The following is a 12,829-nucleotide window of genomic DNA, read 5'->3' as shown; positions in this document are numbered from 1 at the left end:
GCCATAATCACCTTTTTATTGCTTTAAATGCGTTTTTAGCGCATGATTGTACATTTGAGCTGAATGTGTCAAAATCTTAAAAATTAACAGGTGCCCAAGCAATTTCATGCTAGAATCATCATCCGGATGCCAAAATAAACTAAATACAGCAAAAGATTTGAGTGCACAACGTTTGGTTTAGATTTGACAGCCATAATCAGCAATTGTGTACATTTGAGCTGAATGTGTCAAAATCTTAAAAATTAACAGGTGCCCAAGCAATTTCATGCTAGAATCATCATCCGGATGCCAAAATAAACTAAATACAGCAAAAGATTTGAGTGCACAACGTTTGGTTTAGGTTTGACAGCCATAATCACCTTTTTATTGCTTTAAATGCGTTTTTAGCGCATGATTGTACATTTGAGCTGAATGTGTCAAAATCTTAAAAATTAATAGGTGCCCAAGCAATTTCATGTTAGAATCATCATCCGGATGCCAAAATAAACTAAATATAGCAAAAGATTTGAGTGCACAACGTTTGGTTTAGGTTTGACAGCCATAATCAGCAATTGTGTACATTTGAGCTGAATGTGTCAAAATCTTAAAAATTAACAGGTGCCCAAGCAATTTCATGCTAGAATCATCATCCGGATGCCAAAATAAACTAAATATAGCAAAAGATTTGAGTGCACAACGTTTGGTTTAGGTTTGACAGCCATAATCACCTTTTTATTGCTTTAAATGCGTTTGTAGCGCATGATTGTACATTTGAGCTGAATGTGTCAAAATCTTAAAAATTAACAGGTGCCCAAGCAATTTCATGCTAGAATCATCATCCGGATGCCAAAATAAACTAAATACAGCAAAAGATTTGAGTGCACAACGTTTGGTTTAGATTTGACAGCCATAATCAGCAATTGTGTACATTTGAGCTGAATGTGTCAAAATCTTAAAAATTAACAGGTGCCCAAGCAATTTCATGCTAGAATCATCATCCGGATGCCAAAATAAACTAAATACAGCAAAAGATTTGAGTGCACAACGTTTGGTTTAGGTTTGACAGCCATAATCACCTTTTTATTGCTTTAAATGCGTTTTTAGCGCATGATTGTACATTTGAGCTGAATGTGTCAAAATCTTAAAAATTAACAGGTGCCCAAGCAATTTCATGCTAGAATCATCATCCGGATGCCAAAATAAACTAAATACAGCAAAAGATTTGAGTGCACAACGTTTGGTTTAGATTTGACAGCCATAATCAGCAATTGTGTACATTTGAGCTGAATGTGTCAAAATCTTAAAAATTAACAGGTGCCCAAGCAATTTCATGCTAGAATCATCATCCGGATGCCAAAATAAACTAAATACAGCAAAAGATTTGAGTGCACAACGTTTGGTTTAGGTTTGACAGCCATAATCAGCAATTGTGTACATTTGAGCTGAATGTGTCAAAATCTTAAAAATTAACAGGTGCCCAAGCAATTTCATGCTAGAATCATCATCCGGATGCCAAAATAAACTAAATATAGCAAAAGATTTGAGTGCACAACGTTTGGTTTAGGTTTGACAGCCATAATCACCTTTTTATTGCTTTAAATGCGTTTGTAGCGCATGATTGTACATTTGAGCTGAATGTGTCAAAATCTTAAAAATTAACAGGTGCCCAAGCAATTTCATGCTAGAATCATCATCCGGATGCCAAAATAAACTAAATACAGCAAAAGATTTGAGTGCACAACGTTTGGTTTAGATTTGACAGCCATAATCAGCAATTGTGTACATTTGAGCTGAATGTGTCAAAATCTTAAAAATTAACAGGTGCCCAAGTAATTTCATGCTAGAATCATCATCCGGATGCCAAAATAAACTAAATACAGCAAAAGATTTGAGTGCACAACGTTTGGTTTAGGTTTGACAGCCATAATCACCTTTTTATTGCTTTAAATGCGTTTTTAGCGCATGATTGTACATTTGAGCTGAATGTGTCAAAATCTTAAAAATTAACAGGTGCCCAAGCAATTTCATGCTAGAATCATCATCCGGATGCCAAAATAAACTAAATACAGCAAAAGATTTGAGTGCACAACGTTTGGTTTAGATTTGACAGCCATAATCAGCAATTGTGTACATTTGAGCTGAATGTGTCAAAATCTTAAAAATTAACAAGTGCCCAAGCAATTTCATGCTAGAATCATCATCCGGATGCCAAAATAAACTAAATACAGCAAAAGATTTGAGTGCACAACGTTTGGTTTAGGTTTGACAGCCATAATCACCTTTTTATTGCTTTAAATGCGTTTTTAGCGCATGATTGTACATTTGAGCTGAATGTGTCAAAATCTTAAAAATTAACAGGTGCCCAAGCAATTTCATGTTAGAATCATCATCCGGATGCCAAAATAAACTAAATATAGCAAAAGATTTGAGTGCACAACGTTTGGTTTAGGTTTGACAGCCATAATCAGCAATTGTGTACATTTGAGCTGAATGTGTCAAAATCTTAAAAATTAACAGGTGCCCAAGCAATTTCATGCTAGAATCATCATCCGGATGCCAAAATAAACTAAATATAGCAAAAGATTTGAGTGCACAACGTTTGGTTTAGGTTTGACAGCCATAATCACCTTTTTATTGCTTTAAATGCGTTTGTAGCGCATGATTGTACATTTGAGCTGAATGTGTCAAAATCTTAAAAATTAACAGGTGCCCAAGCAATTTCATGCTAGAATCATCATCCGGATGCCAAAATAAACTAAATACAGCAAAAGATTTGAGTGCACAACGTTTGGTTTAGATTTGACAGCCATAATCAGCAATTGTGTACATTTGAGCTGAATGTGTCAAAATCTTAAAAATTAACAGGTGCCCAAGCAATTTCATGCTAGAATCATCATCCGGATGCCAAAATAAACTAAATACAGCAAAAGATTTGAGTGCACAACGTTTGGTTTAGGTTTGACAGCCATAATCAGCAATTGTGTACATTTGAGCTGAATGTGTCAAAATCTTAAAAATTAACAGGTGCCCAAGCAATTTCATGCTAGAATCATCATCCGGATGCCAAAATAAACTAAATACAGCAAAAGATTTGAGTGCACAACGTTTGGTTTAGGTTTGACAGCCATAATCACCTTTTTATTGCTTTAAATGCGTTTTTAGCGCATGATTGTACATTTGAGCTGAATGTGTCAAAATCTTAAAAATTAACAGGTGCCCAAGCAATTTCATGCTAGAATCATCATCCGGATGCCAAAATAAACTAAATACAGCAAAAGATTTGAGTGCACAACGTTTGGTTTAGATTTGACAGCCATAATCAGCAATTGTGTACATTTGAGCTGAATGTGTCAAAATCTTAAAAATTAACAGGTGCCCAAGCAATTTCATGCTAGAATCATCATCCGGATGCCAAAATAAACTAAATACAGCAAAAGATTTGAGTGCACAACGTTTGGTTTAGGTTTGACAGCCATAATCAGCAATTGTGTACATTTGAGCTGAATGTGTCAAAATCTTAAAAATTAACAGGTGCCCAAGCAATTTCATGCTAGAATCATCATCCGGATGCCAAAATAAACTAAATATAGCAAAAGATTTGAGTGCACAACGTTTGGTTTAGGTTTGACAGCCATAATCACCTTTTTATTGCTTTAAATGCGTTTGTAGCGCATGATTGTACATTTGAGCTGAATGTGTCAAAATCTTAAAAATTAACAGGTGCCCAAGCAATTTCATGCTAGAATCATCATCCGGATGCCAAAATAAACTAAATACAGCAAAAGATTTGAGTGCACAACGTTTGGTTTAGATTTGACAGCCATAATCAGCAATTGTGTACATTTGAGCTGAATGTGTCAAAATCTTAAAAATTAACAGGTGCCCAAGTAATTTCATGCTAGAATCATCATCCGGATGCCAAAATAAACTAAATACAGCAAAAGATTTGAGTGCACAACGTTTGGTTTAGGTTTGACAGCCATAATCACCTTTTTATTGCTTTAAATGCGTTTTTAGCGCATGATTGTACATTTGAGCTGAATGTGTCAAAATCTTAAAAATTAACAGGTGCCCAAGCAATTTCATGCTAGAATCATCATCCGGATGCCAAAATAAACTAAATACAGCAAAAGATTTGAGTGCACAACGTTTGGTTTAGATTTGACAGCCATAATCAGCAATTGTGTACATTTGAGCTGAATGTGTCAAAATCTTAAAAATTAACAAGTGCCCAAGCAATTTCATGCTAGAATCATCATCCGGATGCCAAAATAAACTAAATACAGCAAAAGATTTGAGTGCACAACGTTTGGTTTAGGTTTGACAGCCATAATCACCTTTTTATTGCTTTAAATGCGTTTTTAGCGCATGATTGTACATTTGAGCTGAATGTGTCAAAATCTTAAAAATTAACAGGTGCCCAAGCAATTTCATGTTAGAATCATCATCCGGATGCCAAAATAAACTAAATATAGCAAAAGATTTGAGTGCACAACGTTTGGTTTAGGTTTGACAGCCATAATCAGCAATTGTGTACATTTGAGCTGAATGTGTCAAAATCTTAAAAATTAACAGGTGCCCAAGCAATTTCATGCTAGAATCATCATCCGGATGCCAAAATAAACTAAATATAGCAAAAGATTTGAGTGCACAACGTTTGGTTTAGGTTTGACAGCCATAATCACCTTTTTATTGCTTTAAATGCGTTTGTAGCGCATGATTGTACATTTGAGCTGAATGTGTCAAAATCTTAAAAATTAACAGGTGCCCAAGCAATTTCATGCTAGAATCATCATCCGGATGCCAAAATAAACAAAATACAGCAAAAGATTTGAGTGCACAACGTTTGGTTTAGATTTGACAGCCATAATCAGCAATTGTGTACATTTGAGCTGAATGTGTCAAAATCTTAAAAATTAACAGGTGCCCAAGCAATTTCATGCTAGAATCATCATCCGGATGCCAAAATAAACTAAATACAGCAAAAGATTTGAGTGCACAACGTTTGGTTTAGGTTTGACAGCCATAATCAGCAATTGTGTACATTTGAGCTGAATGTGTCAAAATCTTAAAAATTAACAGGTGCCCAAGCAATTTCATGCTAGAATCATCATCCGGATGCCAAAATAAACTAAATACAGCAAAAGATTTGAGTGCACAACGTTTGGTTTAGGTTTGACAGCCATAATCACCTTTTTATTGCTTTAAATGCGTTTTTAGCGCATGATTGTACATTTGAGCTGAATGTGTCAAAATCTTAAAAATTAACAGGTGCCCAAGCAATTTCATGCTAGAATCATCATCCGGATGCCAAAATAAACTAAATACAGCAAAAGATTTGAGTGCACAACGTTTGGTTTAGATTTGACAGCCATAATCAGCAATTGTGTACATTTGAGCTGAATGTGTCAAAATCTTAAAAATTAACAGGTGCCCAAGCAATTTCATGCTAGAATCATCATCCGGATGCCAAAATAAACTAAATACAGCAAAAGATTTGAGTGCACAACGTTTGGTTTAGGTTTGACAGCCATAATCAGCAATTGTGTACATTTGAGCTGAATGTGTCAAAATCTTAAAAATTAACAGGTGCCCAAGCAATTTCATGCTAGAATCATCATCCGGATGCCAAAATAAACTAAATATAGCAAAAGATTTGAGTGCACAACGTTTGGTTTAGGTTTGACAGCCATAATCACCTTTTTATTGCTTTAAATGCGTTTGTAGCGCATGATTGTACATTTGAGCTGAATGTGTCAAAATCTTAAAAATTAACAGGTGCCCAAGCAATTTCATGCTAGAATCATCATCCGGATGCCAAAATAAACTAAATATAGCAAAAGATTTGAGTGCACAACGTTTGGTTTAGGTTTGACAGCCATAATCACCTTTTTATTGCTTTAAATGCGTTTGTAGCGCATGATTGTACATTTGAGCTGAATGTGTCAAAATCTTAAAAATTAACAGGTGCCCAAGCAATTTCATGCTAGAATCATCATCCGGATGCCAAAATAAACTAAATACAGCAAAAGATTTGAGTGCACAACGTTTGGTTTAGATTTGACAGCCATAATCAGCAATTGTGTACATTTGAGCTGAATGTGTCAAAATCTTAAAAATTAACAGGTGCCCAAGCAATTTCATGCTAGAATCATCATCCGGATGCCAAAATAAACTAAATACAGCAAAAGATTTGAGTGCACAACGTTTGGTTTAGGTTTGACAGCCATAATCAGCAATTGTGTACATTTGAGCTGAATGTGTCAAAATCTTAAAAATTAACAGGTGCCCAAGCAATTTCATGCTAGAATCATCATCCGGATGCCAAAATAAACTAAATACAGCAAAAGATTTGAGTGCACAACGTTTGGTTTAGGTTTGACAGCCATAATCACCTTTTTATTGCTTTAAATGCGTTTGTAGCGCATGATTGTACATTTGAGCTGAATGTGTCAAAATCTTAAAAATTAACAGGTGCCCAAGCAATTTCATGCTAGAATCATCATCCGGATGCCAAAATAAACTAAATACAGCAAAAGATTTGAGTGCACAACGTTTGGTTTAGATTTGACAGCCATAATCAGCAATTGTGTACATTTGAGCTGAATGTGTCAAAATCTTAAAAATTAACAGGTGCCCAAGCAATTTCATGCTAGAATCATCATCCGGATGCCAAAATAAACTAAATACAGCAAAAGATTTGAGTGCACAACGTTTGGTTTAGGTTTGACAGCCATAATCACCTTTTTATTGCTTTAAATGCGTTTTTAGCGCATGATTGTACATTTGAGCTGAATGTGTCAAAATCTTAAAAATTAACAGGTGCCCAAGCAATTTCATGCTAGAATCATCATCCGGATGCCAAAATAAACTAAATACAGCAAAAGATTTGAGTGCACAACGTTTGGTTTAGATTTGACAGCCATAATCAGCAATTGTGTACATTTGAGCTGAATGTGTCAAAATCTTAAAAATTAACAGGTGCCCAAGCAATTTCATGCTAGAATCATCATCCGGATGCCAAAATAAACTAAATACAGCAAAAGATTTGAGTGCACAACGTTTGGTTTAGGTTTGACAGCCATAATCAGCAATTGTGTACATTTGAGCTGAATGTGTCAAAATCTTAAAAATTAACAGGTGCCCAAGCAATTTCATGCTAGAATCATCATCCGGATGCCAAAATAAACTAAATACAGCAAAAGATTTGAGTGCACAACGTTTGGTTTAGGTTTGACAGCCATAATCACCTTTTTATTGCTTTAAATGCGTTTTTAGCGCATGATTGTACATTTGAGCTGAATGTGTCAAAATCTTAAAAATTAACAGGTGCCCAAGCAATTTCATGCTAGAATCATCATCCGGAGGCCAAAATAAACTAAATACAGCAAAAGATTTGAGTGCACAACGTTTGGTTTAGATTTGACAGCCATAATCAGCAATTGTGTACATTTGAGCTGAATGTGTCAAAATCTTAAAAATTAACAGGTGCCCAAGCAATTTCATGCTAGAATCATCATCCGGATGCCAAAATAAACTAAATACAGCAAAAGATTTGAGTGCACAACGTTTGGTTTAGATTTGACAGCCATAATCAGCAATTGTGTACATTTGAGCTGAATGTGTCAAAATCTTACAAATTAACAGGTGCCCAAGCAATTTCATGCTAGAATCATCATCCGGATGCCAAAATAAACTAAATATAGCAAAAGATTTGAGTGCACAACGTTTGGTTTAGGTTTGACAGCCATAATCACCTTTTTATTGCTTTAAATGCGTTTGTAGCGCATGATTGTACATTTGAGCTGAATGTGTCAAAATCTTAAAAATTAACAGGTGCCCAAGCAATTTCATGCTAGAATCATCATCCGGACGCCAAAATAAACTAAATACAGCAAAAGATTTGAGTGCACAACGTTTGGTTTAGATTTGACAGCCATAATCAGCAATTGTGTACATTTGAGCTGAATGTGCCAAAATCTTAAAAATTAAGAGGTGCCCAAGCAATTTCATGCTAGAATCATCATCCGGATGCCAAAATAAACTAAATACAGCAAAAGATTTGAGTGCACAACGTTTGGTTTAGGTTTGACAGCCATAATCACCTTTTTATTGCTTTAAATGCGTTTTTAGCGCATGATTGTACATTTGAGCTGAATGTGTCAAAATCTTAAAAATTAACAGGTGCCCAAGCAATTTCATGCTAGAATCATCATCCGGATGCCAAAATAAACTAAATACAGCAAAAGATTTGAGTGCACAACGTTTGGTTTAGATTTGACAGCCATAATCAGCAATTGTGTACATTTGAGCTGAATGTGTCAAAATCTTAAAAATTAACAGGTGCCCAAGCAATTTCATGCTAGAATCATCATCCGGATGCCAAAATAAACTAAATACAGCAAAAGATTTGAGTGCACAACGTTTGGTTTAGGTTTGACAGCCATAATCACCTTTTTATTGCTTTAAATGCGTTTTTAGCGCATGATTGTACATTTGAGCTGAATGTGTCAAAATCTTAAAAATTAACAGGTGCCCAAGCAATTTCATGTTAGAATCATCATCCGGATGCCAAAATAAACTAAATATAGCAAAAGATTTGAGTGCACAACGTTTGGTTTAGGTTTGACAGCCATAATCAGCAATTGTGTACATTTGAGCTGAATGTGTCAAAATCTTAAAAATTAACAGGTGCCCAAGCAATTTCATGCTAGAATCATCATCCGGATGCCAAAATAAACTAAATATAGCAAAAGATTTGAGTGCACAACGTTTGGTTTAGGTTTGACAGCCATAATCACCTTTTTATTGCTTTAAATGCGTTTGTAGCGCATGATTGTACATTTGAGCTGAATGTGTCAAAATCTTAAAAATTAACAGGTGCCCAAGCAATTTCATGCTAGAATCATCATCCGGATGCCAAAATAAACTAAATACAGCAAAAGATTTGAGTGCACAACGTTTGGTTTAGATTTGACAGCCATAATCAGCAATTGTGTACATTTGAGCTGAATGTGTCAAAATCTTAAAAATTAACAGGTGCCCAAGCAATTTCATGCTAGAATCATCATCCGGATGCCAAAATAAACTAAATACAGCAAAAGATTTGAGTGCACAACGTTTGGTTTAGGTTTGACAGCCATAATCACCTTTTTATTGCTTTAAATGCGTTTTTAGCGCATGATTGTACATTTGAGCTGAATGTGTCAAAATCTTAAAAATTAACAGGTGCCCAAGCAATTTCATGCTAGAATCATCATCCGGATGCCAAAATAAACTAAATACAGCAAAAGATTTGAGTGCACAACGTTTGGTTTAGATTTGACAGCCATAATCAGCAATTGTGTACATTTGAGCTGAATGTGTCAAAATCTTAAAAATTAACAGGTGCCCAAGCAATTTCATGCTAGAATCATCATCCGGATGCCAAAATAAACTAAATACAGCAAAAGATTTGAGTGCACAACGTTTGGTTTAGGTTTGACAGCCATAATCAGCAATTGTGTACATTTGAGCTGAATGTGTCAAAATCTTAAAAATTAACAGGTGCCCAAGCAATTTCATGCTAGAATCATCATCCGGATGCCAAAATAAACTAAATATAGCAAAAGATTTGAGTGCACAACGTTTGGTTTAGGTTTGACAGCCATAATCACCTTTTTATTGCTTTAAATGCGTTTGTAGCGCATGATTGTACATTTGAGCTGAATGTGTCAAAATCTTAAAAATTAACAGGTGCCCAAGCAATTTCATGCTAGAATCATCATCCGGATGCCAAAATAAACTAAATACAGCAAAAGATTTGAGTGCACAACGTTTGGTTTAGATTTGACAGCCATAATCAGCAATTGTGTACATTTGAGCTGAATGTGTCAAAATCTTAAAAATTAACAGGTGCCCAAGTAATTTCATGCTAGAATCATCATCCGGATGCCAAAATAAACTAAATACAGCAAAAGATTTGAGTGCACAACGTTTGGTTTAGGTTTGACAGCCATAATCACCTTTTTATTGCTTTAAATGCGTTTTTAGCGCATGATTGTACATTTGAGCTGAATGTGTCAAAATCTTAAAAATTAACAGGTGCCCAAGCAATTTCATGCTAGAATCATCATCCGGATGCCAAAATAAACTAAATACAGCAAAAGATTTGAGTGCACAACGTTTGGTTTAGATTTGACAGCCATAATCAGCAATTGTGTACATTTGAGCTGAATGTGTCAAAATCTTAAAAATTAACAAGTGCCCAAGCAATTTCATGCTAGAATCATCATCCGGATGCCAAAATAAACTAAATACAGCAAAAGATTTGAGTGCACAACGTTTGGTTTAGGTTTGACAGCCATAATCACCTTTTTATTGCTTTAAATGCGTTTTTAGCGCATGATTGTACATTTGAGCTGAATGTGTCAAAATCTTAAAAATTAACAGGTGCCCAAGCAATTTCATGTTAGAATCATCATCCGGATGCCAAAATAAACTAAATATAGCAAAAGATTTGAGTGCACAACGTTTGGTTTAGGTTTGACAGCCATAATCAGCAATTGTGTACATTTGAGCTGAATGTGTCAAAATCTTAAAAATTAACAGGTGCCCAAGCAATTTCATGCTAGAATCATCATCCGGATGCCAAAATAAACTAAATATAGCAAAAGATTTGAGTGCACAACGTTTGGTTTAGGTTTGACAGCCATAATCACCTTTTTATTGCTTTAAATGCGTTTGTAGCGCATGATTGTACATTTGAGCTGAATGTGTCAAAATCTTAAAAATTAACAGGTGCCCAAGCAATTTCATGCTAGAATCATCATCCGGATGCCAAAATAAACTAAATACAGCAAAAGATTTGAGTGCACAACGTTTGGTTTAGATTTGACAGCCATAATCAGCAATTGTGTACATTTGAGCTGAATGTGTCAAAATCTTAAAAATTAACAGGTGCCCAAGCAATTTCATGCTAGAATCATCATCCGGATGCCAAAATAAACTAAATACAGCAAAAGATTTGAGTGCACAACGTTTGGTTTAGGTTTGACAGCCATAATCAGCAATTGTGTACATTTGAGCTGAATGTGTCAAAATCTTAAAAATTAACAGGTGCCCAAGCAATTTCATGCTAGAATCATCATCCGGATGCCAAAATAAACTAAATACAGCAAAAGATTTGAGTGCACAACGTTTGGTTTAGGTTTGACAGCCATAATCACCTTTTTATTGCTTTAAATGCGTTTTTAGCGCATGATTGTACATTTGAGCTGAATGTGTCAAAATCTTAAAAATTAACAGGTGCCCAAGCAATTTCATGCTAGAATCATCATCCGGATGCCAAAATAAACTAAATACAGCAAAAGATTTGAGTGCACAACGTTTGGTTTAGATTTGACAGCCATAATCAGCAATTGTGTACATTTGAGCTGAATGTGTCAAAATCTTAAAAATTAACAGGTGCCCAAGCAATTTCATGCTAGAATCATCATCCGGATGCCAAAATAAACTAAATACAGCAAAAGATTTGAGTGCACAACGTTTGGTTTAGGTTTGACAGCCATAATCAGCAATTGTGTACATTTGAGCTGAATGTGTCAAAATCTTAAAAATTAACAGGTGCCCAAGCAATTTCATGCTAGAATCATCATCCGGATGCCAAAATAAACTAAATATAGCAAAAGATTTGAGTGCACAACGTTTGGTTTAGGTTTGACAGCCATAATCACCTTTTTATTGCTTTAAATGCGTTTGTAGCGCATGATTGTACATTTGAGCTGAATGTGTCAAAATCTTAAAAATTAACAGGTGCCCAAGCAATTTCATGCTAGAATCATCATCCGGATGCCAAAATAAACTAAATACAGCAAAAGATTTGAGTGCACAACGTTTGGTTTAGATTTGACAGCCATAATCAGCAATTGTGTACATTTGAGCTGAATGTGTCAAAATCTTAAAAATTAACAGGTGCCCAAGTAATTTCATGCTAGAATCATCATCCGGATGCCAAAATAAACTAAATACAGCAAAAGATTTGAGTGCACAACGTTTGGTTTAGGTTTGACAGCCATAATCACCTTTTTATTGCTTTAAATGCGTTTTTAGCGCATGATTGTACATTTGAGCTGAATGTGTCAAAATCTTAAAAATTAACAGGTGCCCAAGCAATTTCATGCTAGAATCATCATCCGGATGCCAAAATAAACTAAATACAGCAAAAGATTTGAGTGCACAACGTTTGGTTTAGATTTGACAGCCATAATCAGCAATTGTGTACATTTGAGCTGAATGTGTCAAAATCTTAAAAATTAACAAGTGCCCAAGCAATTTCATGCTAGAATCATCATCCGGATGCCAAAATAAACTAAATACAGCAAAAGATTTGAGTGCACAACGTTTGGTTTAGGTTTGACAGCCATAATCACCTTTTTATTGCTTTAAATGCGTTTTTAGCGCATGATTGTACATTTGAGCTGAATGTGTCAAAATCTTAAAAATTAACAGGTGCCCAAGCAATTTCATGTTAGAATCATCATCCGGATGCCAAAATAAACTAAATATAGCAAAAGATTTGAGTGCACAACGTTTGGTTTAGGTTTGACAGCCATAATCAGCAATTGTGTACATTTGAGCTGAATGTGTCAAAATCTTAAAAATTAACAGGTGCCCAAGCAATTTCATGCTAGAATCATCATCCGGATGCCAAAATAAACTAAATATAGCAAAAGATTTGAGTGCACAACGTTTGGTTTAGGTTTGACAGCCATAATCACCTTTTATTGCTTTAAATGCGTTTGTAGCGCATGATTGTACATTGAGCTGAATGTGTCAAAATCTTAAAAATTAACAGGTGCCCAAGCAATTT

This window comes from Festucalex cinctus, chromosome 4 (genome assembly GCF_051991245.1).
Source record: "Festucalex cinctus isolate MCC-2025b chromosome 4, RoL_Fcin_1.0, whole genome shotgun sequence".
In the NCBI taxonomy this organism is placed as follows: domain Eukaryota; kingdom Metazoa; phylum Chordata; class Actinopteri; order Syngnathiformes; family Syngnathidae; genus Festucalex; species Festucalex cinctus.
This window is presented reverse-complemented; position numbering follows the sequence as displayed.